Below are 6,532 nucleotides of genomic sequence, written 5' to 3'. Positions count from 1 at the left end.
CGACTTTGCTCTGCTGAGGCTGGCGGGAGACTACTGGAAGTGAATTCAGCTGCAGAATCGATGACCCCTTCTTCCCCCCTACAACATCGTCTTAGGCTGTCAACACAAAGTCTGCAGCTTCTGTGGCAGAGAATAGGAAAAAGAGTAGCGATCCCAGCGCTTTCTGAGGTTTGGTATCTGGCCGCAACAACATCCGCCTGTGTCGGGGTAACTGCCCCAAGGTTGTAGCGAACTTGTCATCTAGGAAAAGAGCCTTCTCTCTGTCTATCCTTGGAAGCAAGGATTTCCGGCTTTTTAGGAAAATAGCCTTCTGTCTGTCTATCCTTGGAAGCAAGGATTTCCGGTTTTTTTATGGTCTTTGGAGCCCTGTGTTCCTATTGGTGAAGTCTTTTGTGCTCTTAGGAATGAAAGAAAACGAACCTAGCAGAGGATGGTTTCGATCCATCGACCTCTGGGTTATGGGCCCAGCACGCTTCCGCTGCGCCACTCTGCTTGCTTCCGTTAGAACTGACGTACTTACCTTAATCCCTTTCCATGTTAAGTAATCTAATTTTACTAAGGTTTAAAGTACCTAAACTGTGATTTTAAGCACAAAGCTGCCTAAGAAATATTACCTTTAAAATGTGGCCATACGATTCATTAACCTCAATCTTGTAAATTAGGATGCCAAAAGTGCACCCACATCCTAAACCTCAGTCCTAATCAAGTATTTGAGTTCCTCTTTTCTCAGAGAGGGCTTAATGGGGTGTTGGCACTTCACAATACACTTTTGGTACACTGGAATGTGACATAGATAGGTCCAGTAGAAGGGGGTGGAACCTCTTTGGTTAGAGGGTGATTGAAACGTCTACTTCATCTCCATTTCAACCCTTACTGTGAGAAAAGAAGCCTCCAATTTGTGTTATTTTTCCCTTTAGGGCTGAGGAAAGAAGCATGCAAAAGAAAGACAGAAGCAAAGCAATACTCATTCTCTTAACACTCTAAGTATTCTGAATCCTGTGTAATTTAAGCCCAGATTTTTTTTCCCCACTGGGTGTTATCTTTATTTTAAATGCCACTTAAAGGTGACACTTGCCAATTCATAGGTATCTCGTAGATAGCAATTTGTTTAGGATGCTTTGTTTGCTTTGGAAGACAGCGATGCAGAAAATAAAGGAATTGACATAAGCCATAATCATAGTTATAAAATTTTAACACAATATACATTCGTCAGAAACTAACTGAAAAGCAGAAGAGGAAGGGGGAAAACCCAGTAAAGATGTAAAAGTTTTAAACAGTATGATGACCTAAATTTGACCTAGCTTACCTAAAAGAGCACTAAACACTTCAGCTTCTGAAGACAAACCTCTTTTTCAAGCACACATGGAAACAAAAAAAAAAAAAAAAAAAAAAAAAGGCCTTTTGCTCTGCTGGTTATAAAGCAAGTTACCAAAATTCTGAGAGATAAATACTAGTGTCTAACTACAATACATTTTGCTAGAAATCAATTAAAAATGGAAAATTGTGTTATGTTCGTAAGATGAGAAATATACTATGGTTCAAAGAAGATATCTAAATGGGAATTAAAATATATTGAAAAGAATGATATTGAAAACAATACTTAAGAAGTCTGGTTCGTGCAGCCACAGGTGCTTAGATGCTTAAACCCGTTTTGTGTTTGTTTGGTTGGTTTTTTTGACGGCTGGCTGGTATGGGGAATCTGAACCCTTTACCTTGGTGTTACAACAACACACTCTAATCTACTGAGCTAACCCGCCAGCCCTAGATACTTGAACTCTTAACTGCATATGTAAAATAAAGCAAAAGATGAATATCAATGATCTAAGACCCACTGGAAGAAATTAGAAAATAAGCAAATTATACCCAAAGAAATCTTAGGGAAAGAAATAAAGAAGAAAATGGCTGAGTAATTGCAGTAGCATAGAAACACAAAATGGAAATGAAGAACAAAGCCAACATTTTATTTGAAAAAACTAATAGAATTGCTAAATTCTTGGATGGAATGATCAAATAATAAGGAAAGAAGGCATGAAAAACTGATATCAGATACGGATGTAGCATGGCAAGCAGTGAGGACAAACGCCACCAAGACGCCAAGCCAGTGATAGACTGAATCCCCCCAGGAATTCCTGCCGAGGTACTCAATTGTAATTAGCACTCCTTTGGTCACTACATTAACCCATCCTTAGTTAATCATACAGTGTGATGATTCTGATGCGATTCTGCATCAGAACTGAGGCTGGTTCTGTGCTCAGAACGATCCACAACCTCACCTCGTTTTTAGTCCCCTCGCTTCACCAACATCCTGGACTCTGGAAGAAGCCAGCCCGGAGTGACATCGTCGATTCATTTTGATTGGACTACAAAGAAAATTGTTTTACTTAATTTCTTTACTTGTATAGAGGTTTGATCATTCATGCCCAGTTTAGATTCGAGTTTAGACAACCATGACTATGAGTCTTGGCTTTCTAGTATTTGATCCTGAATTTCCTAGAATTTTCTTTTCCACGTTAAGGAGGACGTACATGACTGGCGGAGACCCCAGATAAGAGAGCAAGTTTTTGGAGACGCGAACACTTCCACCCACTTTTTCTTTAGGAAATGCTGTCTTCAAAACAGAGTTATGATCACAGGAAATATAAAAGCAACACCTGGGCTCTTCTTGGGGAAAAAGAAAACACCAGTAGGACTGTGGTCGATTACTTTATTAAAGAAATGCAATTTCTCTTTGTTCTGGGAAGCACGCGGAATATTTTTACTGGGTCCATGATGGGGAAAAGCTTATTCAGGCTGGGAAGCAATCAGGTTATGGGTTTTTTTGCGGGAGAGACAATGTCAATTCCTCAGCCTGTTAATGTATCAACGGATTAAAGGGTACCGTAGTCGGCAGGATTCGAACCTGCGCGGGGAGACCCCAATGGATTTCTAGTCCATCGCCTTAACCACTCGGCCACGACTACCTACAGGGTGTAATGCTCATTAGCATTAACAGCAGTTTTCAAAAGGCCAAATTTTCTACTACAAAGTATGTTCGCTATTAATGTTTCTTATTCTTTGACAGTAAGTAGACGTCAAAGATGTTGTGGCAGATTGACAAGTAATACTTTGTCCTCAGAACTGAAAGGACCCCTATTCCTATCGTCTGAGGGAAGGATAATAAGCAGGAGGCAGTTCCAGAGACCAAGCTTCCTACTCTTCTAATGGGGATCCATGGGATACACCGAAACGCTCTAACATTCGCTGAAGAATTTTGAGTCATAGCAACGATTTGGAAAAACTCGAAATGACCATCATTTAAAAAAATAAATTCTGGAAACCCATGTAGTACAAGATGTTTCAACTGATAAAATGAATGAGGTGCATTTTCTATGATGCTGACATTAAATACACTCCAGGATATACTTTTAGCTACATAATGCTAGTCACTAACATGTAAACAATGCTTCACATTTTGCAAAATACCCTTATTTATATACATGCCTCATTTAGTCCTCACGTAATAAATGAGGAAAATGAGAAAGTATCTAAGCTCACACAGCTCCTGAGAATTAGATTTAGATCAGTAGCCAGGATATCTTAATTGATGTTCAGTGCTCTCTGCCCACAGACACTATTTGTGCCTTCAGCATTATTTCTACATACGCTACAGAAGTAAAACTGACAAGATGGTTAAACATGGATGGTTAAACATTTTCCTCAGGTAGCCATTTATGGAACTAAGCTGGTAAGCAATATATTCATATGCCATCAGTAAGCCTTAAAAAGAGGAGGCAATTTTCATCCAATATTTGTCAATAAGCCAAACAACCACTATCTCTCTATGTGCCAGAATGTTGGTTTTATAAGGAAGAGTAATCCGCTAATATGTAATATGGAAAAATTGATTAGCAGATTCTGACCTTAACCATTCATTCACCTCATGCCAAAATTCAAAGGTGCACAGTCCCCATTTATATTAGTCCGTTTCTATTGCTTATAACAAAATACATGGAACTGGGTAATTTATAAAGAAAATGAAATTTATTGCTTATAGTTTTGGAGACTGGGAAGTCCAAAGTCCAGGGAACACATCTAGTGAGAATCTTGGTGGTGGCAACAGTGATGGCAGAGTATCACACTGAGATGGTGAAGCAGAGAGAGAGAGAGACAGAGTCTTTGTGCTCCCATTTTAAAGCCCTTAGAACCACGCTCCTGACCACCATTATTAATCCATTCACTATGGTACAGTCCTACAATCTAATCACCTCTTCAAGGCCCCACTTTTCAATTACCATAATAGGATTTCTGACTCTCTTAACACTGTTTCAGTGGGGGTCAAGTTTTTTGGGGGTGGGAACACTCAACCCTAGGCACCATTCTATGAAAAAGCAAAATTCTTAACAGGTTACAGGTGAAATTCAAGGCAATTGATACATCTTGAGAAAGTAGAAAAAATGGTCTAGGTTGTTTCTTAAAGTTTAACTTGAATTCCCAAAAGTTTTTTAAAAAACAGCTTTTGGTTTCATTTAGATATTGGTCAGAAAAATCTTATATTTCTTCTGAAAATTAAGTGCAATTCAAGATAAAATAATTTAAATTTACCTGCATCTACATAGATCAACTGTGCAATCACTGATGGTTGGAGACATGGAATAATGAACAGTAAGAATGGATCATTCAATCTCTGAATAAATATGAGGGTATTTCAAAAAGTTCATGGAAAAATAAAATTAAATAATAACACAAATCTTTCAATGAATTTTTGAAGTACCCTCATATATTCAGAACATTTCTAATGTGTTGTTTTTTAATCATTGGCAGTCTTTTAGAAAACTCAAAACCATTTGATTTAAAAGGCAAACCACCTGTTTATAAACTTTCTTTTTCTGCATAAATACGCAGGATAATGTGAAGCAGAACTCAAACAGAACAGTTCTCCAAATCTTAAAAAGGTGAAAATTTATGTTACAAAATATAAAAGACTCATAAAACCTTTCTCTATCCCAATATTCTCCCCCACCCCCAAATTTTTAAAGCCCAGTTAAAGGTTAACGGACAAGAAGGAGGGGAGAAATCTTCATACTTTGCATTGATTATTTGAGAAACAAGTTCAAGATGAATGCATTTATTCACCGTGGAGTGCATTGAACAAGATAGTTAGTCCAAAGACCACTTGAGGCAATTGTTAATGCCTGAGCAATATCGATAAATAACCAATTAATCAATAAAATACATAGTTTTGCTAATTGACTTATAAAACTTAGATACTAATGATTACCTCAGCCTGTAGAAAACAAACAAAAATAAGTCCATGATCCCACAATCCAGAAAACAGCAGTGGTAACATTTTGAAGTATTTCCTCTCAAACCCTAGGATTTTTCAAGCAAAAATTTTGCATTGATGTGGTCATGCTTGTTTCATCTTGCTCTAATCAATGAAGATTGTATCATAAACATTTTCCCAGAACAATTACAATTTTTCAACATGCTCTTTTCACTGGCTTTGTAATAATCTATTAGGGAGGTGGAGAAAAAAATTAAATATTTATTTATAATGTCTGTTTTTCACTATCACAATTAGAAATTAAAATAAAGATTTTTGTGCAGTACATGTTTTCTTTTGGTTAAGATTATTTCCCCAGGAAAGTAGTTCTCAAACTTCAGTGGGTATCAGAACTACCTGGATGTCTCGTTAAAACAGACTGCTGGATAACCCCCTCAACCCCACCACCCCAGTTCCTGATTCTGTAGATCTGAGAATTCTCATTTCTCCTAAGTTTCCACGTGGTGCTCACCTTTCTGGTCGAGGACAATACTTTGAAAAGACTGCCTCAAGGAAAATGAACTTCAAAATGAATTTACTGTGTCAAAGTTATAAACATTATAAAATGCCTAAATAAGGATATATAGCAAGTGCCATGGTAGCAAGACCAAATAATATTTGCAAGAATGCAGTGAAGGGAACATTGTTCTCTTCATCCTAAAGGAAAATAGATGTGGAACAGCTTTCACTATCAGAGAGACTTCGCCGGCCTCAATCATAGACGTGAATTTCCCTCTGCATCTGAAAATCTACCTAAATATACTAATCTACGCATCAGCAACCTACTTTTATTTTCATAATTCCTGACATTTCCGTAAAAAAGAAATCGGATCCAAGTCTCCCCTCCGTTATGCCACTCTATTAATAAACCACTTAGTCTCCGACGCAAGAATCAACCCTATTAATTTAGCTAGAATTATCTGATATTTACGTGTTTTCTTCTTTTTTTTTTCCCCCCTCTCTTTTCTGTGTTGGGTGGGACAGAGATGTTGTCTCGCTGAGTCAAGATCCTTGGAAAAGCTGTATTCTAAGTTTCTTCTTTTTCCCGGGCTCGTGTGGCTTTCATGTCTTGGGAATGGTCTAGTGCCCACCACCAGCACCGCCTGGAGCAAACTTCCCCGAAGGGGTCGGAGACCGACCCAGCATCATCTCTTCCAGTTAGGACAAAAACTTGTTCCCTCTTCTCTGACTCTCAACCCGCACTCTTTTTCCAGCCCCGTTTTAAGCGTT

General features: G+C 38.1%; 2 non-coding genes across 2 annotated transcripts; both read right to left on the bottom strand.

Moving 5' to 3' along the window:
* Positions 1–421: 421 nt before the first annotated feature.
* Positions 422–493, bottom strand: TRNAM-CAU. The gene has a single exon. It is a non-coding gene; the product is annotated as a tRNA-Met (tRNA).
* Positions 494–2,878: 2,385 nt separating this feature from the next.
* Positions 2,879–2,960, bottom strand: TRNAS-AGA. The gene has a single exon. It is a non-coding gene; the product is annotated as a tRNA-Ser (tRNA).
* Positions 2,961–6,532: the final 3,572 nt, after the last annotated feature.

Source organism: Galeopterus variegatus, unplaced genomic scaffold, assembly GCF_000696425.1.
Source record: "Galeopterus variegatus unplaced genomic scaffold, G_variegatus-3.0.2 Scaffold2496, whole genome shotgun sequence".
Lineage (NCBI taxonomy): Eukaryota > Metazoa > Chordata > Mammalia > Dermoptera > Cynocephalidae > Galeopterus > Galeopterus variegatus.
The sequence above is the reverse complement of the archived record's forward strand: the minus strand, read 5'-3'. Positions and strand labels throughout refer to the sequence as shown.